The 25123-nt window shown below is 42.8% G+C and overlaps 1 pseudogene; it reads right to left on the bottom strand.

The window, feature by feature from the left end:
- Positions 1-5145: 5145 nt before the first annotated feature.
- Positions 5146-6118, bottom strand: LOC127031150 (olfactory receptor 11A1-like; annotated as a pseudogene).
- Between the last annotated feature and the right edge of the window lie 19005 nt (positions 6119-25123).

The following is a 25123-nucleotide window of genomic DNA, read 5'->3' as shown; positions in this document are numbered from 1 at the left end:
CAAAGTCCTGATCCTGCTAGTCTTGAGTTCCACTGGCACAGTAACATGAATTAGGGCTACACACATCAGCCAGAGTTTGCAGGTTCATATATCTATGATTGCCTATTAAATATATATTATTAGCTTGAAATGCAGGTATTCCTGTAAATGATAAAAAAAATCTAAGTACAGCTTTTCTCAAGGCTTCTTTTACCTCCGTGTTTCTTAGGCTGTAGATAATGGGGTTAACTAAAGGGGTCAGGACTTCATAGAAAACAGAGCACACTTTATTCAGATCCCTCAGTGAACCAGAATCTGATAGCAGATACACAATGATGAGGGTTCCATAGGAAATTGTCAGCACAATGAGGTGGGAGGAGCAGGTGGAAAAGGCCTTTTATCTGCTGGCGCTGGACTGGATTCTCAGGATGGTGGATACGATGTGAACATAAGATGCAATGGTCAATATAAATGGAGGAAATGTGAATATGGATGCATGTATGACAGCTGAAATCTCCAACCAATGAGTGTCACTGCAGGACATTTTCATTATTGGGTTTAAATCACAAAAGAAATGATCAATTTCATTGGGGCCACAGCATGTTAATTGTGACAACATAAATATTATGATTGCAACAGATATAAAACCACTTGTCTATGACCCAACCATTATCTGGAAGCAGAACTTGCCATTCATTAGTTCTGCATAATGCAGAGGTTTGCATATTGCTAAATAATGATCATAGGACACCAGAGATAAGAGAGACCATTCTGTGGTTGCCAGAGAACCAAATAAATATAATTGTGTGATCCAGAAGAAATTGTTCTTTCCCCACTCAAGAAACTGTCGAGCATCATGGGCAGGATGGTGGAGGTGTAGCAGATCTCCAAGCAGGACAAGTTCCCAGGAAGAAGTACATGGAGGTGTGAAGGAGTTGATCAGTCAAAACTAGCACAACGATGAGGATGTTCCCAGCTATCGTTTCAAGGTAGATCACTAGGAACATCAGGAAGAGAACACCATGCAGTCCGGGAGAACCCCAAATCCCAGAAGGATGAATTCTGCAATGGCTGTTTGATTTCCCTGAAATTTGTTTTGTGTGGGTTTCATTTAGGGGAAATAAAACAAATTCTGCAATTAATCATCTACATTCTAGTTCTAAACAATCAACATTTTAATTTCAGAATTCTCAGAGACAGTGGGAATCTGAAATGCAAGAAAGCTAGAGCTAATCATTTCAAATGTTTGTAATTTTTACTTCATCTAGAATTAAGGGGTTGATGTTTTTGAAATGCTGAAAGTGTTTCAATGGGACTTATTCATTTAATTGTGAGAAAAAAGAGAAAGATTTTTTTCAATGGCAAAAGTAGGATAGATAGGTTGAAATTCCAAATGTTGGTCATGACTGGCTTAGTTGAAATTGCAGACAATATTATAAGAGTCCAGGATTGTGAATCTATATGCCACCTTGAAGTGTATTCAGTCTAAAAATAAAAAAATGGAGTCCTACAAAAGGTGCAAACATGAACAAATAGCTAAGGATGACTACAAAAGAACACCACAAAATCAGAAAGACTGTGGGACAAAATGAGTTTCCAAGAGATAAAGGCAAGAAGAAGAGGAATTAAAAGTACCTTAGGAGAAAAGAAAGATGAAGGAAAGTTTAGGTCCCTCATTTATCAGGGGAAAAGAGTTAATCGCAGATGAAATCAAGAAGGCTGACAAATCAACACAACTAGCCACACAACAACAGAACCACCACACACAATAGTCACAAGTGCTCACAGCCCTTCTCCACAGCCAACACTCACACAAATCAACCCAAATTACCCAGCACAACACAACCATCACACAAATCAACACAACTATCCACAAAACAGTGCAATGAGCACATACAATAAACCCGAACACACATAGAACCCTCACTGCAGCACAAACTCCTCGTATTCCATCCGCACAAATCAACACTTATGTCCCAGTACAACACAACCCGCACACAAATTAACAACAAGCACTCAAACAACTTAACCAGCATGCACAATAACCACAAAGATGATTCTGAAGCCCAGAATGTCTACTGTGTCTATATGAAATGATGGAAACAGTTCCAAGAATAGCTGATAGCTCTTTCTATTTAGAATAGCACCAGATTCAATTATCATTGCATTCGTTAGCTACTTCCCAGTTCTGGATGAAGTTGTGTTGTTTTTTCAGCACCCCTTGTCCTTCTCTGTGTATCACACTCAATAACAGGGATTGCTGCTCTTTAGCAGCCACACTCCACTCTGCCTCCATTCTGCCATCACCTGGAAACAGCTTCTCAATCTGTGCTCTCCTTATCAGCCACAGATGGCAGCCCCTAGATCCTTCTAGAAGTCAATGCTTGTGGCAGAGCCAGGGGTTGAGCAGTGAGCACCCCCCAGCACATTGGAATGTTGGCACCTGTAGCTCCAGCCCCAGAGTCGGTGCCTATACAAGTATCCACATATTACCTTCTGAAGAGCCGCATGTGGCTCCAGAGCCAAAGGATGGCCACCCCTATGTTAGAGGATATGATCATACTCTTGTGGCTTGTTTACGCAAGGGAAGGGCTTGTCAAAAAAATTCCATACAAATTCTTTGTGGATGGAATTTATTTTTTGACTGAAGTATTTTCATGCAAAGTGTCTGTATTCTTGAAAAAATAAAATGTCATCAGGAAATAAAATTAAAAAAAATCAGTTTTTAGCATATTTCAGATTAAACTTTTGATTTCCAGAAGTCTTAATGAACACCTGAACATTTTCAGTTTTCAAACATTCAACCAACAGTTTTGATAACTACTTTTTATTTTCATTTTTATTGAAATTGTACATAAAGAAACAGTTTTCTGACTGGCTGTACTCAAGAGTGTAGATACATAATGAAACATGCCTCTAATACACATCATGGACTCCTCCGTAGCCTGACCTATCTTGCCTCCTCACGACACAGGAAACAAACTAGATAGCTAGAGGAAAAGGCCCACAAAGATTTGCCAATGAGAAAAGAGGGAGGTGTGGCCTAGAGAAATATGGGAAGGGTTAGGGAAAAATCACTTTTAAACCTGCAAGTTACTTTTGAGTTTGCACAGAATCTAGCACATTGGAACACTGACAATAAAAAAATAATGTCTGAGGTTTTTAATGGAGACACACAAAGTTAGGATAAAAATGCAGTGTATCCACATATAATGACATTAACATGCAACAGGTAAATATTTAGGGCCTGATTTTCATTTACATTAAGGCCATTTTACAACTCTTTGGCACTGAATGCAACTATGATTATACTCACTTTACACATTCAGAGCAGAGTAAAGGGAGCTTAGATCCCTTTGGAAATGATTTGCTAGGATAGCTTTGCCAGAATAGTGTAGAGACAGCTTACACCAGCCAAAATGTGCTTTGTTGGTATATCTTATAGCAGTTCTCCCAAATGAAATAATCTGGATCAGCAGAAGCTGATATGTCAACATAATTATGTATTTTTGTCAGCATAGACATGTCCCAGATAATCACACTCCTTAGCAACATTACTAGACCAGCTGAAGTTTCGAGTGTAGACCTGAGTTTACAGAAAATGAGTCAGGCTATCCATACTACTATGTACTTAACTAATGAATTTCAAACATCTTACTGATACTACACAAGGTACTTAGCATCTCTTTTGACAGTCTCAAGGCAAACCATCGATGAGTATGGTCACTCTGAGCTTGTCTTCTCATTTATCTAGGTTGGGATTGACACCTACTCACGGGGCAGCAGAAAGAATCTTGTTTTGCCACTAATCATAATATGTATCTATTCATAATAATAATTATTATTTTATTTGTTTTACTTGTTTTACAGGGTTTCATGATGTGCTAGCTGCCTTGCAGTACAGCTGCAAAGATCTCTGAACAATAGTGGTTACAATGAATTTCAGGCAGGACATGGTAAAGAAGTTAAAACAACAATAGAGAGGCAGGTGCATTGATTTGCATGCATGCACATTGTGTAAATGATATTGACATAAAAATTGCAAAACCGTGGGAAAAGAGAATGTTTGACCATATCACCTGCACTCAGCCTAGTCACCTGCACTCTACTCATCTCCTCCCTTAATTTTCAAATATTTGAAAAAAGTTCCTTCCAGAGTCAACCTGACGGAGAACAGTTACTTTCCTTCACCCTTTGTACACCATTTCTCCACTCCACCAGAGTAACACTGGGCAATTTTCCATTGCGCACCCATGACAGTTTGATGGTGGTTACTATTATTTATTGTTTTTGTTGCGCGAGCACCTAGAGCTCCCCAGCTGAGACTGTGACCTCATTGACCCAATGTGTTTGTGTTTTCCCCATCTAGCACCATGGAAGGCTGACAATAATGTTAACAACAAGTGAAAAACAGTCCACAAAGTTTACAGTCTATATGGAAAAGATTGACAGAGTGAGGGAGGGGAAACAGACATGGAGCAGCAGACCAGAGGCAGAGTTGAGAATAAAATCCAGTCTCCTGACATTTTGCGCGGGATAGAAATCTCCCAGTTTCACTGGAGGACACGCTGCTAACCATGGAAGCGACCTTATCTCTCTCCATAGACACACATCTATCTATCTATCTGTCTACCTAACTATCTACTTACCTACCTAAACACGTGTGGCAGATACACAGCCTGGTATTTTTAAAGGACCTTTATCTGACACAGCCAGAACACAGAGTGTGGTGGCATCACAATTTTACTGACATGACTAATCCCACTAAGGGATACTGGCCATTCAGTGAGCCCCTGCCACTCAGCTGATTTCACGGAGACAGAAATGCAGTGATCTGACTGTCTACTGAGGGTGATCTACCTATCTCAGGACTGTGTGTGGACATTGACCTGGAAGATATAGGTTAATGTCCCTGCTCTGTCTGATCCAGAGCAGAATTTTTCATCCCAGATTACTCAGAATCTGATGGAACAGAGACTGGGCCCTGGGCAACCCCCTACTCAAGTCATTTTCATAATCATGAGACACATACAAAATTCCTTGGGAATGTTCTGACCAGCACTGAAAGGCAACCCAGACTTTGCTTTCTGATTCTGAAAGCACCAGCCCCTGGCACCCTTGTTGCTATGTGCAGTACTCATGCACATCTGCCTCCCTCACTCCATCTTAACCTAGAAACATCACCTTCGATTTTGTAAATACTTGTGGTGAAAACAGCAATTTACTGTGAGCTTTCCTCAGGGCCTCCTTCTCCTCTTTGTTCCTCAGGCTGCAGATGAGGGGATTAATGATTGGAGTCAGGACTGTGTAGAAGACAGAGAACACTTTGTTGAGGTTTCTCAGTGTGATGTTTTTTGGTAGCATGTAGACTATGACTAGAGTTCCATAGAAAATTGTCACCACAATGAGGTGGGAGGAGCAGGTGGAAAAGGCCTTTTGCCTCCCCATGGTGGACGGGATTCGCAGGATGGTGGAGATGATGTGAATGTAGGATGCCAGGGTTAACGCAAATGGTGGCAGCGTGAACACTGAGGAGAAAATGACAACTGTAACTTCCAACACACAGATGTCACTGCAGGACAGCTTTATTATTGGGCTTAAATCACAAAAGAAATGGTCAATTTCATTGGGGCCACAGAATGTTAATTGTGAAATCATAAATATTATGATGGCCACAGATATAAATCCACCTATCCAAGACCCAGCCACTAGCTTGGTGCAGAACCTGCCGTTTGTAAGGGCTTCATAATGCAGTGGTTTACATATTGTTAAATATCGATCATAGGACATCACAGATAAGAAACAACATTCTGTGGCTGCCAGAGAACCAAAAATATAAAATTGTACAATGCAATCTCTAACAGAAATGGTTCTGTCCCCAGTCAGGAGACTGGCCAGCACCCTGGGAAAGATGGTGGAGGTGTAACAGGTCTCCAAGAAGGACAAGTTCCCCAGGAAGAAGTACATGGGGGTATGAAGATGCTGATCAGTCACAATTAGCACAACAATAAGGATGTTCCCAGCCATTGTCACAATGTAAATCATTAGAAACAGTAGGAAGAGAAGGGTCTTCATTTGAGGGAGATTCCCCAAATCCCAGGAGGATGAATTCTGCAATGGATGTTTGATTTTCTCCCATTCAGGTTTTTTTATGTGTTGTATCTAGGAAAATTGAACAAAGTCAGCAATATAATTTACAATATGAGAACTTGGATTAATACACAGTGTCAATATCTCACTCGTAAATGTCTGGCCTCTTGTTCTGGGCCTATCAGTCACTGCGTTACTTCGGATATGTAACTCACTTATCAGCAGGCCATTTGTCCTGTTTATGCCAGACAGTCCTGTTTTGGGAAGGGTTTTATCTTGGTCTGGTGCCGGGCATTGTTTTGTCCAGTATCATCAAGGTAGGTGCCATTTTGCAGAGAGCACTGCTCCATCTCTGTCAGCATGCATGTGAGGTGACACCAGAGTGGGTGGGCTTATGCTGTTCTGGAAGTACAGAATACTTTGGTATTCTTGGGATGTGCCAGTGGCTACTCTAGTCACTTAATCTCTCACATCAAGAATTGTAAAAGTATGTAGACATTATGCTGCTCAGTGTAAAAACATCGAAGTAATTTAAGGGCTTAAGACTCATTTTCAACAGGGATTTAGGGCAACTTTTTAAAGGTATTTAGGCACCTAACTCCCACTTATTTCAAAGAAAGTTGCTTTGGAAAATCCCATTAGGCAACTGTTTGTATCTTTAGGTGCATAAATACTTTTGGAAATCCTGCCCTGAGTCACTTTGGAACATAAGACATAGTTATAATTGAAAGCGTTTAGGGATTTTCCAAACAGCAGAAAACTTGCAACCATTTTTTTATTTCATTTTATTTTGGGGGTTTTGGCACCTGAAAATTAACATTTTTTCAGTTTATTTTTAAAAAAATCAGTTTTTAATTAAAAATAAAAAAGTTATATGAAAATGAAAAAAAAATACTGGAATTTCTGACATGGAAGAAATAATTTCCTCACCAACATGAATCATTATTTTTTATAATGGGACTGTGAGTTGTGTGGCCAGATGTTAATGTGTGTTACTATATCTGTATGTCCATAGTTATATGAGACTCGTGTGTATTTGTATGATCAAGATTTGCACACAGAGCCTGCAAATTTATGGAACTAATACAAATTTCCATTTTTGGCCAAGATCGATTTTGTGTTGAAAAAATATTTCAGTAGAAAATATTTGACTGACTCTAATAATAATTACATATGGAAACACACATACACAATTCTATGCATTTACAAAATAAAACACCAGTTAATATTCTGGGCCAGAAGCTTAGCTAATGCAAACTGGAGCTAAAGCCAAAGGAGTTACATTGATTTACACCAGCTGAGGATCTGGCCTACTTATGGAAATATATGGACATATATAAACATAAATCTACTGCACAAAGAAAACAGAAGATTCATTGGCTTTTATCAAGTTCAAGGCATTGATCATGAAAGGATTTGAAAGAAATTCAGACGTTATTGTTACAATTTGGATGAAATTTCCAAATTAATGAAAATTTGGTCCACAGACCTCTTTAGCATCTTTGAAAATATCAACCTTCATACATAGGCTTGCCAGAATTAGATTTTTATATATAATTTTGTCAGAAATATTAGTGTTTATTTTGAAGAATTTTTTCAATGTTTATCAATTTAATTTTTCACAATTATGCAAAATTATGGGTGTTAAGCTTTTTTTTTCTTCAATTTTTATCTATTTAAATTTTCATAGCTGCAGGAAATTATGGGTGAGGGTGGGCAATGGAGAGGGTCAGACAATAATTATATAATGACAGTAGACACCGAGATATAAAAAGTTAAAGTTTTATAATTGTTCAAACACAAATTGTCAACATGACATGTCAAAATATACAACATAAATATCCTTAAATGAAACTCTAATAAGTTGTCAAGTAGCATTTTCTTTACTTAGTCTATGTTTAAATTCTGATGATTAACAATGGAAATTTTTTTTGTTGGCTTGTATGTGTTCGGTGCAATCAACATTTACCAATAAAATGCTAATCCATACAAGCCTAGATGTCGAGTTATGCATGCAAGAAACAAAGAGATAATTATTTTCTTTTTTTTTAATACCACTAATACTAACAACTGTCTAACTTACCTGCCAAGAAATTATCTGCCATCATCTCAGCACAGTTGCCAATGTGCTACAAGGCAGTCTATTATATACCTAAACAATTTCTACTGTTGTGTTGTCAGGCAACATGAACAGCCATAAGCAACAAGAGATGAAGAACTCAACCTTCCAAAGTCACACTGGACTCTGTGTGCCTTGGGGGTTGGGTTTGATCATCTTCGACCAGTTGGGTTTAGACCTGAAAAGATGGAGAGTCTCCTTGGGTTTGAACCAAGCTGCAAAGAGCAATGGTGTCAGTCTCGCCCTTCTTTGAGATGGTGGGATGGTGCCTGCCACTGTCGTGAGATACCATGCCACACTGATGCAACTTCAGCACTGATTGCACCAGGGATATAGCACCATGGGCACATTGGGCTAGCCCCACAATTGGTGTTGGGCACCTAGAAGTGTCAGAAAATCCCACTAGGGACCTAAATACATTTAAAACTCTGGCCCTTAGTCATGGCAACACTAAGAATTTCAATGCCCATGTTTTAGGTGACCTGTCGCCCAATGGTAAACCCTCAGCTAGGCGTGGGGAGAGTTAGGCACCTACAAATGGGACTCTCAGAGTCCAGCGCATGGAGTGAGGAGCTGTAAAACTAGCCAATAGGAAATGCCGAGGAATGGACTATAGTCTAAGCCCCTGTGGTCGAAGGGAGTTGGGCACCTAACTCCATTCATAACATGCGGCTGGAAGCCCTTTCATGGAAGTAGGTAACCTATTCATATTATGACAGCTCTTTCTCAGGAAAAAAACTGAAAGAGAAAGACCCTCCCTTTGGCTTATAGGCCACTGGGTAAAGCACTCATCTGACACATGGTAGACTTGTTTTAAATTCCCTGCTCTTCCTAGTTTGGAACAAGGGACTGGACCTGAGTCTTCCATATCCTAGAAGAGGTTCCTGACCAGCAGGCTATGTTCGAGGGTATTACTTTTACAATCTTTTCTCTTTAAGCTTTTCCACCAATTAACTAGTCATTGGAGCAGGACCTAGAGCACAGGTTTCCCACATGCCCGGTGAGTGCCCAAACCATGGGTCCTATCATCATTCCCACTAGTTTCTCTCACCCTAGTAAAGGCCTAGGACTGCATTTTGCTAAGCACTGCACAAACAGAATTTAAAAAAATAGTCCCTGCCTATTATTTATTATTTGATTGATATTAATCAGTGCCTTGGCACCGACCAAGATGGGAGCTCCGTCCTGCTAGGTACTGTACAAAAAGAGTAGCAGTCAGTCTTTGCTCCGAAAATCTATCCATCCAAATGTCAGCAGTTCCTGCTTGCCCTGGAGGAAACATGTGAGTCTCCTGCACTAGTGCACAGGGCAATGTCCACCTATGTTAACTGCTCACATTCACTGATGCTGTGGCTAGTAATTTCCCCTTACATTCCCCCTCTGCAAAGTTCTATCCATGTGAGCAGGCAGCTCATAAATCTTGATTTAAAGACCCGTCTGAGGAGTAATCAGTGGGGCCTCCATGGAAACAGTGCACGAGTACATAAGAACACACTGTGTCAGACCAAAGGTCCACCTAGCCCCATATCCTGTCTTCTGACAATGGGCAATGCAAAGTGCTCCAGGGGGAATGAACAGAACAAGTAATCAGCAAATCACCTATTCCCAGCTTCTGGAAAACAGAGGCTGGGGACACCATCTCTGCCCATTCTGGCTAAGAGCCATTGATGGACCTATTCTCCATGAACTTATCTAGTTATTTTTCGAACCCTGTTAGAGTCCTGGCCTTCACAACATCCTCTGGCAAAGAAGTCCACAGACTGACTGTGCATTGTGTGAAAAAAATATTTCCTTTTGTTTGTTCTAAATCTGCTGCCTATTAATTTCATTTGGTGAACCCTGGTTCCTTTGTTATGAGAAGGAGTAAATAACACTTCTTTATTCACTTTCTCTACACTAGTCATGATTTTATAGACCTCTATCATATCTCCCCTTAGTCGCCTCTTTTACAAGCTGAAAAAGGAGGAATATCCATAGGCCCAGATGTGATGGAAATAGCATCACAGCCTCAGAAGAAGGTAACACTCCTTATGATGGCCACAGGGAGCCCTGGGCTTTCTGTCCAAAGATGGATCAAGAGACCCACCTGTCATAAACAGACAGTTAAGGGTTAATTCCTCTTTTACCTGTAAAGGGTTAAGAAGTTCACATAGCCTAGCTGACACTTGACCAGAGGAACCAATTGAGGGACAAGATGTTTTCAAAGAGGGAGGAGGGAAATCAGTCTTTGTCTGTTCAGAAAAGTTTGTGCCAGAGTGAAGGATCCAGGAATCAGCCATCTAACATTTCTTAAAAGTAGTAAGCGTTTAGAGAAGGAATGTATTAGATTATGTTTATTTTCTTTTGTGACTTCACTTTGCCTAAGAAGGAGAATCAGATTGGGTTTCTTTTGTGTAACTTTAATTTTTTGCCATTCTTTGATTTACATGGAGAAATCCTGGCCCCATTCAAATTAAAGATGAAACTCTCATTCAATTACCCGCAGTCAGGATTTCACCCTGTGTTTGCAAAATGGGGCCCTAATCCTGACTGCTGCCTTTGGGTAAATAATAATAAAGCAGAGCGTATAGTTGAATCTGTCTCCCTTTTCATCCCTCCCTGCTCCGGAGCAGGAGAACACTTGCACTATGTCTATACCAAACACAGCTCTGCGCTTCCTGACATGCCAGCCAAGCAACATCACTGGGTGCACTGGTGGAAATGAGTGCAAACCACACCATACATCCCCTTCTACTTGCCCAACTCCATGAGTAGGGGGTGCAGCAGTTCTGCCGTGTCTTCTTGCTTCCTTACACCAGAATGCAGGACAGATTGTAATCTGGATTTACAAGAAGAAGAAGAAGGAGAAGAACTGCTGCCCCAACACAGCGTACAAACATATAAGAGATATAAATAATAATGGGCTTAAGCATGGACCTACTGTGAACCCTGCCCTTGAGTGGATAAATTGGCTGGTGAGTGATCCCCTGCTACACCAGGAAAGGCCTTTGACTGGCATAGCATCTGCTTCCCCTCCTGGCCCTCTACCATCCTCCTGCATGAGGATGGAACATAGCCGCTGTGTAGGTAGCCAGCAGAGAAGTGTAAGGGAGTGCCTTGTGCCCTTCACCACAGCATAACCCAAGCCATGATAAAGTCAGCTACTCCTGCTGCTGAGTAGAATGGCAGCAGTAGAATCAGAGAAATGCAGGGGTGGAAGGGGGCTCAATAAATCATCTAGTCCAGCCCGCTGCACTGAGACAGGACTAAGTAAACCTAGACCAGCCCTAACAGCCGTTTGTCCAACCTGTTCTTAAAACCTCCGGTGATGGGGATTCCACAACCTCCCTTGGAAACCTGTTCCAAAGCTCAGCTACCCTGAGAGTCAGAACTTTTTTTCCCCAAATATCTAACCTGAATCTCCCTTGCTGCAGATTAAGCCCATTACTTCTTGCCCTATGTTCAATGGATATGGAGAAAACTGATCACCTCCCTCTTTAGAACAGCCCTCAACATATTTGAAGACTGTTCTCAGGTCCCCGCTCAGACTTGTTTTCTCAAGACTTAACATGCCCAGCTTTAACATTCCTCATAGGTCAGATTTTCTGAACTTCTTATCATTGTTTCCTTTCTTCTGGTGTATCTCCAATTCATCCACACCTTTCCTAAAGTTTGGTGCCCAGAATTGGACACAGTATTCCAGCTAAGGCCTCACCAGTGCCAAGTAAAGTGGGACAATTACTTCTCACATACAACAATCATGTTAATATACCCCAGATTGATATTAGCCTTTTTTGCAACTGCAACACATTGTTGACTCATATGCACTTTATGATCCAATATAACGCCCAAATCCTTTTCAGCATTACGACGAGTCAGTTATTCCCCATTTTGTAGTTGGGAATTTGATTTTTCCTCAATAAGTATAGTACTTTGCATTTGTCTTTATTTAATGTCATCTTGTTGATTTTAGACCAGTTCTCCAATTTGCCAAGATCATTTTAAATTCTAACATCCTCAAAAGTTCTTGCAACACCTCTCAACTTGGAGTCATCCACATATATTATAAGCATACTGCCCATACAAGTCTTTAGTGAAAGCATCCAAGTCATTAATGAAAATATTTGAAAAGCATCAGGCCTGACCTCTGCACACATCCGCTAGATACACCCTCACAGTTCAATAGTGAACCATTGATAATGTTTTGAGTATGAGCTTTCAAACGGTTGTCTACCCATTTAATGGTAATTTCACCTAGACCACATTTCCCTAGTTGGCTTATGAGAATGTCACGTGGGACTCTGTCGAAAGCCTTACTATGCAATGGGATAATATCTTTGTGCGTTACTCCTACTTTTTTTACAGAGAAAGACCTTCATATATTACATTCCAAGTCCAGCAGGTTTGCGTCATCAAGTCCAGTCCAGGCTACCACAGGTATCCCCATCATATAATCTTATTCATATTCCAGTTCCCAATATTACATAAGCTATTCAAGCAAAAGTTTTTGTTTGTTTGTTTTGCTTTTGTTTTTGCTGATGTAATTGTGTCTATCCTAGGGGCTTGGCCGCTACAAAAATGTCTTTAAAATCAAAGCCCTAACCAATACTATTAAGTCAGCAGCTCTTTCTAGTTTAGACCTGGCCTAATTAATGTCCACAAGAGCTAAGGTGGGTACATTTCAGGTGGGAAATTTGTAATAGTAGAACCATAAGGTTAGAAAGGACTACAATGATTTGTGTAAGAGAACTCTTTCTTCTAGAACCACAACTTACACTAGAAAAAGCAATAACCATTGCTATTCAGATTGAGTCAGCTGCAGCTGAAGCCAAAATAATGAGCAGGGAGACAGGAGGCACAGTCTAGGCTGTGAGTCCTTTGCAGAAATGTTCACTATCACTGCAGACAAACAATTGAAGGAGGAAAACTAATGAAAAGCCACTGAATCAGCAAATTCAAAATACAGTAAAAGCATGCTTTCATGGTGGATCCCCACAACTCCTTGCAAGCTACACAGGGTGTCCAGCAAAAGTAGCTCAGAGCAATCATTCCAAAATGTTTGGGCATTTTGCTAAAGTATGTCACAGTAGCCAGTTCAATCAACAGGTGAATGCAGTTACAATACCTGACGTTACTGTGCTGAGCATGAACAAAACCACTACTGCACATATTCCAGAACAAGTAAAGTGCAGTGTAAACATTTCTGCCATATCCTCTGGCAAATCACACTCTATTCAGCTATTGCTGGACACTGACTCAGCAGTATCTATACCACCTGATTCCATCTATTTGCATTTCTTTAAAGATGTGCCTCTGATGGGTTTCTGCATAAAGTTAAATGTGGAATAATGTGATGTCTGTACGACAGAAATTATGGCACTTACCATTTTCAGTCAGAGAAGCTGTTTCAGAGGAACTTAGAAAACTTGTTCAAAATGACATTATTGAAGAGAATAATTTCTCAGAATGGGTTTCACCTATAGTAGTGACTCAGAGGAGGGATGGGGGCATTCGCCTTTGTGTGGACTTAAGGGAGCCAAATAAAGCTATTGTAATTGGCAGCCATATTCTTCCTCACATAGAAGAAGTATTTGCAGAACTCCATGGAGCAAAGATGTTTTCTACTCTTGATTTGCAGAGCACATACCACCAGGTTATGTTGCATGAAGATAGTAGAGACCTCCCAGCATTTATTACACAGGAGGGACTATTACATTTTAAACGTGTTCCATACTGTCTCACATCAGTCCCAAGTGCCTTTCAAAAAATGTCATAGATTCTGAAGAATCAACATGGAGTTCAGTGTTATTTGGGTGATATTATTGTGTTTGGAAATGCTACTGAGGAGCATGACAATAACCTGCAGCCTGTACTAAACAGCATCAGCAAAGCAGGTCTCAAGCTCAATAGGTCCAAATGCAAATTTAGACAAACTGAACTCTCCTTTATGGGACATACAATTTCACAGGCTGGACTAAAATCTGATCCAGATCATATCCTGCCAATTTCAAATGCTGCTCCTCCCACAGATTTGCAAACCTTATGTTCCTTCTTGGGTCTTACATCCTGGTATGCAAAATTAATTCCCAATTATGCTTCTGTCTGTTATGTAAAGCCTCCGTTCAAATGCAATTGTAAGATCTGTAACTTATATCAATAAGTTCTGCAATCTTTTTGCAGACTTTGTAACTTCAGCTATTGTTAGCATAGCCTTTTAAGTTTTGTAACCTTTGCAAGCTCTGTGGCCTTTTCAGGTTGCCACTTGTATGAACTTCCAAGCTTTGTAATATCCTATCCCTCAAAGAGAGTGTGAATGAGGGAGTGTGAACAAGGGAGTGTATGTGGGACTGGGCGGAAAGGAATTTCAAGGAAAGAGGAGCCCGGACACAGAAGCGAGGAGCCAGATGTGTCTGATATAATCTGTCCTGAGAAGGCAGTCATGAAGTGCTGTAAAGTAAAGAAGAACCTGGTATGCATGAAAGGAACTGGTCTGGGAATGCTTCTCAGTGATGGACACAGAAAGGAAACTCAGTGTACATGACAGGAGCTGCCCAGTTGCAAAATAAGAGGAAGAAGGCATGTACACAAGCCCCTGCTTCTTGACCCTCTCAGCAGCCTGGATTTGTGATTGCAGACAGACACACCAGATCTATCATGCTTCAGCTTCTCAGTCTCCATGCTGTATTTCGGTCACTCTCTGCCTGTGTAAGTGTGTGGGTGCATGAGGATATGAATGCAGTGAATGTGTGCGTGTATGAATAAGCTCCATCTCTTTTCTATCTGACCTAACAGCAGCATTGTAATAAAACTAATACAAGTGTGTCAAGGTTTTTTCCCCAACTTTGAACTTTAGCGTCCAAAAAGTGGGGACCTGCATGGACCCTTCTAAGCTTAATTCCTAGCTTAGATCTGATAATGCTGCCACCAGACAAAATATCGTGTTTGGCACACTTTCTGGTCCCCCAAAACTTTCCCTGGGGAACCCAAGACCCAAACCCCTTGGATCTTAAAACCAGCAGAAATAAACCATCCCCTCCTTTCCCCGTCCCAGACTTTCCCCCTCCCTGGGTTACCTTGAGAGGCTACACTGATCCAAACTCCTTGGATTTTAAAACAAAGAGGAATTAACCTTCCCCCCCTCCTTTCCCCCCACCAATCCCTGGTGAGTTCAGTCCCAATCCCCTTGGGTCTTAAACAAGGGAAAAAATCAATCAAGTTCTTAAAAAAGAAAGCTTTTAATAAAAGAAAGAAAAAGTAAAAATTATCTCTGTAAAATCAGGGTGTAAAATGCTTAAAGGGTATTCAGATTCATACAGACTAGAGGGACTTCCCCTGCCCCCCAGCCTGAGATTCAAAGTTACAGCAAACAGAGGTAAAAATCCTTCCAGCAAAATACACATTTACAAGTTAAGAAAACAAACATAAGACTAATCCGCCTTTTCTAGCTAGTACTTACTATTTTGAAACATGACAGACTGATTCAGAAAGATTGGAGAAAACCTGGGTGCACATCTGGTCCCTCTTAGCCCCTAGAGCTAACAACAAACAACACAAACAGCACAGACAAAGACTTCCTTCCACCAAGATTTGAAAGTATCTTGTCCTCCGATTGGTCCTCCGGTCAGGTGTCATCCAGGTTCACTGAGCTTCTTAACCCTTTACAGGTAAAAGAGACATTAACACTTAACTATCTGTTTATGACAAAGTGTAACCCTGGGTTGTTTTTTAGGGGAACTTAGGTAACACTGTCATTGAACCATTACGAGAATTACTACGGAGAAGTTCAACCTTAGTGTGGACAACGAATGCACAAGCTAGTTTCGAAACAGTGAAAGACTTGATTGTACATAGTCCAGTACTTGCACTCTTCAGTCCTGCATTGCCTACAATTGTAACTACTGATGCTTCCAACTGTAACCCTTCTGCCCCTCTGAGTTGGCAGCAACAAGGGCCGGGTTCAGTATCCAGGGGTTCCATTTCAATAACACAATGCATAACCGGCTCGAGCCCCCACCCAGTGACCTGGGACACTTACATAACCCCCCCCCCCGGGAGTCTCTAGGAGGCAATACTTCCCCTCTCGCAAGCACAGAGTCTGAGTGTAGCAAAATCCTTTTAATAAAGGAAGGAAACAATGCAGCATCACATTGGAGAAACATCACAAACAGGATTATAACACAAACCATAAGCAAAAGCCCACCTCCAAGTATGTTTGGCAATGTCCTTTCCCCCTTAGGGTCTTAAGTCCAATTACCCCAAAGTCCAACAACCCCAAAGTCTCTAGTCAGTTCCACTCCAGAGTTCAAAAGTTTATCTGCAGAGTTTTACCCCCTCTCAGCCTGGGTGGAAATGGGGGGTGGGCACACAGAGTGGTGGGGCCCACACAGAGTGGTAAGGGGCACCTTATGTGGGCCAAGGCCAACTGCTCCACCTCTCCGTGGAGGTCTGCTGCAGCCTTCACCACGACCAGCTCCACTTCACCAGCTGTGCCGCTCCTCCAGCCAACCTGCAAGCCACTCCAGCCATCCCCACAAACCGCTCCACTCCACTCACTGTTCCATGGGCTGCTCTAACATGCTGCAAACTGCTCCACTCTGCCAGCCGCTTAGCAATAGGTCTTCAGGCTCCCCCACTAGTTAGCACAGCACTCAATGCTCTCAGCTCAGTAATTCCAGCTCTTTAGTGATTTCAACTCTTAGTGATTTCAGCTCATAGTACGGGAGCCCTGGTGCTGGTGCACCATTGGTCCAGCATGAATTCAGCTCAGCAGCCTTTATATGGACTCCTAATGGAATCAAAATTAACTCTACTTTTTTAACAGTGGAGAGAGGAGGATGTGCAATTGGTGTCCCAGGCCCTCAAAAGGGGCAAACACACCAGTCCCCAACCTCTCTCAATTCACTGGGTTTTGGAACCCATGTCCCTGATCTAGCAAGTGCTACTTAATTTAGGTTGAGTCATTTCTGTCATAAAGCAGTCTCATAGTTCCTCATTCACATAATTAGGGTGACAACACTTTTTTTCCTCCTGCCCCCATAACAAAGAAATTGGGGATCCCAGCTGTCAAAATAACCACCCCAGGCTGCCGTGGGCTTATTCATAGGTGGGGAGGGTCTGCCAACGCAAATATCTGGAATTCCTTTTCACACTCCTTGAGATTCTTTCCACACTCCCCAAAATTCACCACCAGATGTCAGGGTAGAGCTCATCCTGACTCTGCTTACTCGACTATGGACTTGGCGCTGTCCTCACAGAACTTCATGAGGACAACATAGAGAGGACTGTTGTGTTTGCTTCAAGGCCACTAAGTAATGCTGAGAGAAAATATTTTACAGTCAAAAAAGAAGCACTAGCTTGTGTCTGGGATACTGAAAAATGGAGAACTTACCTGTGGGGCTCCATGTTCAAGTTGTGCACAGCCCACAGCCCTTTGACGACATTGCTCAGCACGAAACGACTGGGAAGAGCAGGATATTGTATTGCTAGATGCTCTGCAAGACTACTTTCTTTCAATTATGAACTGGAATGTAAGCCTGAAAACAAAAATGTGGTAGCTGATTGCCTTTCTCGCCTGCGTTTGCCTTCACCAGATGGTCCACTGGAGGATGAGGATGTAGTAGTTGCGCTTATTACAAGCACTCTTACAGTAATTACAAGAGAACAATTTCAAGCTGCTTGTTCAGCGTGTCCAATTCAACAAAAACTATGGGAATTTCTGACAAAGAGCTGGCCTAGTAACCCTAAAAACCTTGACCCAGTTTTGCCACCTTATTTTAGAATTCGGGATTAACTTTATTTGCTCGATGGCTGTGTGCTACAAGGTACACACCAGCTACTTGTGCCAGAAGAATTACAGTCAAAATTCATACACCTGGCACGTGATACTCATCAAGGAATTGTCAGAACCAAACAATGACTACGGGATCTGTGTTGGTGGCCAGGGAGGGACTCTCAAACTGAAGCACTCATAAAATCCTGTGTCACTTGCCAAATGCATGATAAGACAGCAGTGACATGTACCCGTCCATTACAGCCTGTTCCTCTTCCTGAATCTGCATGGGAAAAAGTGATGATTGACATTGTAGGACCCTTTGATACTGCTCCAATTGACTGTTGTTATGCAGTCACTTTAATAGACTATTTCAGTAAATGGCCTGAGGTAGCATTTATATTGCAAATCTCTCTTCAGTTTTTAGCAGGGAAGGTAACCCTGAGGAACTGGTTTCAGGTAATGGTAGTCAATTTACTTCCCTTGAGTTTGAAACTTTTCTAGCAGAGAGGAACATTTTACACAGAAGGTCACCCCTATATTACCCTCAAGCCAATGGGGAAACCAAATGGTTTAACAGAAGTTTGAAAAGAATTTGCAAAAGACTAAACTGAAAGGGCAATTGTGGATCCCCTTCACTACTGATTTCTTGCAAGCATACTGGGCTACACGACATGCCACAAAGCAAAGATCACCTGCAGAGTTACTGCATGGGAAACAGATGAATACTAAACTGAATATTGCTGGATTGTTAAAAGTATGACCTGAGACCTCAACCAAGGATGATGTGAGAAAAACAGTTAAACAGAACCAAGCAAAGTATAAGGCTTTCACAGTCAAGCTGCAGGGTGCTAAGGAACCAAAGTTTGAGTTTGATTCTGTCGGAGAAAAACTCAATTCTCACTTTTTGGTTGGGTGCAGCAGAGTCAGATACTTTATTCTGTTTAGTAGCTACAGCAGGGAGAGAATGCACTAGGACATAGGGTCTCCCCTACCTAGACAGGTCTCTCAACAGGTAAAGAATTGCAGCAAACATTTATACTTTTATTACAGACAATAATACGCAACAGCTGCATTTTGTTTATACATAGGTCATCCTGATGTCTTGTTTTTCGCACTTAAGAGACTCCAGTCTACATTTCGTATTATCTACACAAGGTCGAAAAACAACTTCTCACACAGTTCTTTTCCACTCACCTCACACAATCCTCGCTTCTACAAATCTCGTGTTATTAGGGTTACAGCTAACCTGACTCTTGCTAACAGAGACTGTCATGCATTAAGATCCCCTAAAAATCCTTGTCAGTTCTTTCTCTTCTTCCACGCTCCACCCTTTTGTACTTCTAGTATAAAAAATATTTTCAAACCTCTATTTGCATTAAGCCATGGATTTCAGATTCTGCATCAGGTGTTTCAACCTTAGGGGTTTTGATTGGATGTAATGACAATGCACGATTAGCATGGACATGAAAGGTATTACTTTTAGTACATCCTTTACAACAACAATAACATAATCCTAAACTAACTAATAGCAATACAAGCAATAACATTTCCATAGCAATGATATGACGGGGTTGTTGTACAGTTTTAGTCATAAAGCACAATACATCATACTTAGTACATAAAGTAAACACTGTATAAGCTGTATGAAAGGCATACTTTTCAACTTGATATATATATTGAAGTATGTGAACTTGCCCTTGTATTTTAGAGATTCTTTGAACCTCTGGTAACACTGAAAGCAAATTTTGAAATCGATCAGATACTAAGCTGGTCCAATTAAAGGGTATCTGGAACCTAAGGCTACTTACAAAATTCTATCTGCAGGCCAGTAAATAATATGATTGCCTGCAGCAGTGGTTAGATTGATATGCATATCTCGCAATGTGGTGGCTTTGACATACACACAGCTGTCATTGGCTTGAAAAAATAAGTGTCCTGTCAGGGTAGTTCCTTGTTCCCTCTACCCTCCCAGCAAACGTTGCCATGAACAGTGACAACTTCCCTTGGCTTCAGTTTATGGATACACTGAAGCTGTAGGGTTTATAATGGCCAAAATGTCCATTGACTCCCTATTACTATCCAAAATGTCAGGTGTTATTCTAGGGGCACTGACCATGAATCAGTTAGGTATAACAGGTGGTCTAATTTCCCAGATGTCTCAGTGAATAACCCAGTCCAACATGAATCCTCCCCATGGACCTGGAAGGATTCAGTATGTGGGAGCCCACACCCTCCTAACCGGTTCATATGCTTGGAAGGAGCGCTGTGAATGTCCACACTTTCACCCAGAAAGTCTCCAAGTATGACTCCATGGCCACAGATCAGATGGTACTCCTGAGGTGTCTGTAAGGGACGTGGGCCAAGCCTGATGCTCAAGATCACTCTGAATGGCCATCAGCTGGTCATTCAGCAAATCTTGAATTTGTAAACATACTAGATCCCACTGCAATGCCTTCCCAGCCTCAGTGATATTCAATACCATCTCTGTCAGCAACTTCTGGGTCATAGAATTAAGGGCGGAAATGATATGTAATTCATCAACTCCAGCCTGTACTTGGGTTAGCTGAGCCCCAGAGATAAGGCTAGTGGAATTATATGCAAAGGGGACCATCAATTCACAGCTCCTCTTAAAATCATAGAAAAGAAGGGATCTTACACCTATCTACTTTCTGATAGGCAGGAATGGAATGCTTCTTAACTTGCACCTGCCTATGCACCAAGAAGAGATTATGCCAACACTCAGTCTGCATTGGATGACTTTACCATAGTCAACACTACAAGACATCTCATTGGAACCGGGGCTTGAGAGACGGCCTGTCAGACCCAGACGACCACCTGTCTGGACTAGAGACTATGTTATGTAGTATCTACAGTGTTTTCAGTGTAATATTTCTGCCAATAGTATAGTATCTTGTTTCCTATTTGTTCCTGTGGTTAGAACAACAGTTTATTTTAATTGGGAGAGTTTCTTAAGAGAGGAGGGAATGTGGTGTTTAGATGTTGCTTGTAATTATTAGAATTGGGAGCACTGGCTGTTGGGAGTCTGAAAGAAGAGGAAACAGGAAGGTGGGGGGAGGAGTTGAGGAGGCTGAGTGAGAGTTACAGAGGGTGCAGCAGCAGCTTGGTAAAGAGGTTTCCACTTTAAACACAAAGTCCTGTTGAAGTTTGTTAGTACCTTGCCTGGTTGATATAACACCTAAGTCCTGTTTTCAAGCTCCACTGCAGACCAGAAAGTTCCTGCCAAACCCTGGAAACACCTAACTTCATCCAGCACCTAATTCTTTGCAGTAAATAAGTTCTCTCGGCACCTATGTTTCGCCTCTGGCCATGCATGCTAGTGCCTCACTTTAGGCCCCTGGGGGTGTCTATTTCCTGCCAGACCAGTCCACAAACCAGGAGGCAATAGGTGGAGAAGCACCATTCTCATGGGCGGGATCCAGGCTGTTCGGTGCACTCAGAGGCTTCCTACAAGATTGCATCCCTCAGGCAAGTTTATACAAAATGGCTGGTGTGGGGCATCGACTTACCAGCATAGCTACATTGCCATTTGAGGTCATAACCCTGTAGCGTAGACGCAGCCCACACAATGGAGGTTTTTTCCATCATGGTAGGAGTGCCATCTCCCCAAGCGATGGTAGATATCTCAACTGAGCATCTATCTAACTGTAAGTGTAGGTAGACCAAGCCAAAGGCTCCATTTAACAATATGGAAATCAGGCCTAAAGAGGCATGGGAAGTTTGGGAACTTTCAGAAAATCCTGCTTCCCTGGGAGAGGGGGAAACAAACTGAAGCTGACAGTTTTGCATTTTGAATGCAGGGTCACAGCACTTAGAAGGCTGAGAAATATTGCTTTGTATTATAGGGAAATTTTGTTTTCTGATTAAACATAGAATTTGTTTTCCTTTTAAAGTTCATAATCCATTGTCAGAGAACAAAAAGCTCAACGTTAAACATAATGGGAAGAAAAGCACCATTTTTTTTATTTTGTGGCTGAAACATGTTCTGTTCTAAGAGGGAAATGCTGCTAACAACCAAACATTTTTTTCCATTAATCCATTAATCTCCAACTAGCTCCAGCTGGGTAGTTGTGGTCGCTTAACTGCAGTCAGCATCCCTCCCAGTATCAGAGGTTTGCAGGGGAGGGTCTACAATGAAGTGGGGTATAACTCATGCTTGATCCCTCTAGACACTGCAGCATAACTCAGTCCAGACAGAATGTATCTTCTGTATGGGAAAGTGCCAGCTCCTTCCTTTAGTTCTCGCAAAGGGTGAGCATGCTGGCTTCAGAGTGGTATTTCCCTTGGAGCAGGATTGTGCCAGAGCATCCTACACCCCACACACCTCTGGGTTCACTGCCCTTGCTTCTCTTCCATAGGGCTGCAACCAACAGCAGCATTTCAGTGAAGAGGGTTTCCCAGCTTGTTTTATTGTCACTGAATCTGTTTCTCCTGTCAGTTACCCTTGTATATCCCCAGGAGAACCAACAAGACAAGGAGAAAGTGTGTGAGAGAAGGAGGCAGGGAAGTCGCACGTGCCACGGCACCCCAAGCCAGGCGTTGTGTATGACTCAACTCTGCACCTAAAAGCCTAAGGTACAGAAGCAGCTGCTTCTCCAGAAAGGCTTTGGCAGATTCATAAACTTCCAATATGAACAAGCAACTGGAGTCACAGTGGGCAGCAGAGGGAGAGGGATGTGAAGGAGCAGCTAAACTGTACAATGGGCACTAGGGGCAGCAGAAGGTGTGGATGGGAAGGGACAACTATGCTGTATAATGGGCACTAGGGGAAGCAGAGGGTCAAGGATGGTGAGGGGGCGACTATACTGCATAATGGACACCAAAGGCAGCAGAGGGTGGGGTGGGGAATGAGCAGCTACACTGTATAATGGGCACTAGGGGGCAGCAGAGGGTGAGGATGGGGAAGGGGCGGCTATACTGTATAATGGGCACTAGGGGTAGCAGAGGGTGAGGGTGGGGAAGGAGTGACTATACTGCATAAGGGGCAGCCGATGGTGGGAATGGGTGAGGGGTGGCTATACTGTGTAATGGGAACTGGGGACAGCACAGGAGGGGGGCAGGAAAGGGGTGGCTATATTGCATGATGGACATTAGTTGCAGCAGAGGGAGGGGTTGTAGATAGGGCAGCTATACTGTATAATGGGCACCGGGGCATAAAAGGGTGGGGGGGAAGGGTCGGCTATACTGTACAATGGGCAATAGGAGCATCAGAGCGTGGGGGCAGGAAAAAGGTGTCTATATTGTATAATGGGCACTAGGAGCAGCAGAGGGTGAGGAGGGGGGAAGGGGCAGCTATATAGTATAATGGACAGCAGGGAGTAATGGGTGGGGGTGGGGAAGGGGCGGCTATACTGTTTAATGGACACGGGGAGCAGTTGGTGGGGGTTAGTAAGGGGCGACTATACTGTAAAATGAGCTCTAGGGGCAGCAGAGGGTGGTGTAGGGAAGAAGTGGTTTTACTGTATAATTGGCATCAGGACAGCAGAAGGTGGGGTGTGGAAGGGGGGCTATAGTGTATAATGGGCACTAGGAGCAGCAGAGGGTGGGGGCGGGGAAGTGGCGGCTAAACCGCATAATGGGCAATAGCAGCAGCAGAGCGTGGCGGGGGGGGAAGGAGTGCCGCTATACTGTATAGTGGGCACTGGAGGCAGCAGAGGGTGGTTGCAGGAAAGGGGCGGTTATATCATATAATGGGCACTAGGGGCAGTAGTGAGTGGACAAGGGGCAGCTGTACTGTATAATGGGCACTAGGGGAAGCAGAGGGTGAGGTTAGGGAAGGGGCGGCTATACAGCATAACAGGCACTATGGGCAGCAAAGGTGGTGGTGGGGAAGGGACAGATATACTGTATAATGGGCACTTGAGGGTGGCGGTGGGAAAAAGGTGACTATACTGTACAATGGGCACTAGGAGCTGCAGAGAATGGGGGCGGGGAGGGGTGGCTATACTGTATAATGGGCACTACGGGACAGTAGAGGGTGGGGGTGGGGAAGGGGCGGCTATACTGTATAATGGGCACTGGGGTAGCAGAGGGTGGAGGTGGGGAAGGGGCAGCTATACTGTATAATGGGCACTAGGGGTAGCAGAGGGTGGAGGTGGGGAAAGGGCAGCTATACTGTTTAATGGCACAGGATCTGGGCTGGGAGAAGTAAGTTTGTATGTGAACCACTGGAACGGCCCCAGTAACCAAATCCTCCTCCTCCCCAAGATGTCACCATGGGTTATTCACTGTATTGCTTTTTCACACCCACTAATTCCCCTTTGGTAGGTTTAGTACCAATCCCTGTTATGCCGTGCTTGGTTCAGACAATTACACCTCTTGTGTGTGGTGAGTGGGCAGTGAGCTCAACTATATTAATGAGTCCTCATTTACACCGGATGGGCAGGATGCGAATCTGCCCCTATGATTTTGAGAGATCTCAGGTTTGGCAAAGTCCAAAACATTTCTGGAGTGGCATCTCCTGTATTCCCATGGCCAGCCCCCTAGCTGGCCATCTTGACTGAACACGAAAGTGGTGACTCGGCTCACATCAGCTGTGTGTCTGGCCTCTTATGTACATTAGGAATAAACAGGGCCAAAGTGATTCCAAAATCACAGCAGGGCCTTTGATGCTCAGCTGATATCAGTCAATGGAATGATTAAGAGTTAGGTCTGGTAGACACATTAACATTTCACCAGCACAGCTGTGTGAATCAGAGGTGTGATTTTTACCGACATGTCTGTGCCAAAGAAAACTCACAGGTATTCAGGCACCTCACTCCAATTGATTTCACCGAGAAACCTACTCTAGGTGCAGTCCCACGGGTGTAACTGTGCTTGGACTAGTACAGCTTGTGCTGGTCAGGAAATGCAGTAGAAGCTACTCCAGCAGAGGCATGCCTATAGGGATACAACCATGTCCAGATAAGAAAGTGTTGCTGGTGGAGCTATACCAACAGAACTGCTGGCAACACCCTCATAATTTAGACAATGCCTGTGAGTGCTGGAAATCAGGGATCAGAATCGGTGCAGTTACCAGGAAGGGTTTCCAACCCAGCTACAGGGATCTTAGGATATGTTTGCACTAGGAGATGGAACTCCCAGCTGCAGAGCAGACGTGCCCGCAATCACTGGGGCAAGCAGGGTGTATTGTAAACCGAGTGTAAATCCAAGCAGGATCCAACTTA

This window comes from Gopherus flavomarginatus, chromosome 11, assembly GCF_025201925.1.
Source record: "Gopherus flavomarginatus isolate rGopFla2 chromosome 11, rGopFla2.mat.asm, whole genome shotgun sequence".
NCBI classification, from domain to species: Eukaryota; Metazoa; Chordata; order Testudines; family Testudinidae; genus Gopherus; species Gopherus flavomarginatus.
The sequence above is the reverse complement of the archived record's forward strand: the minus strand, read 5'-3'. Positions and strand labels throughout refer to the sequence as shown.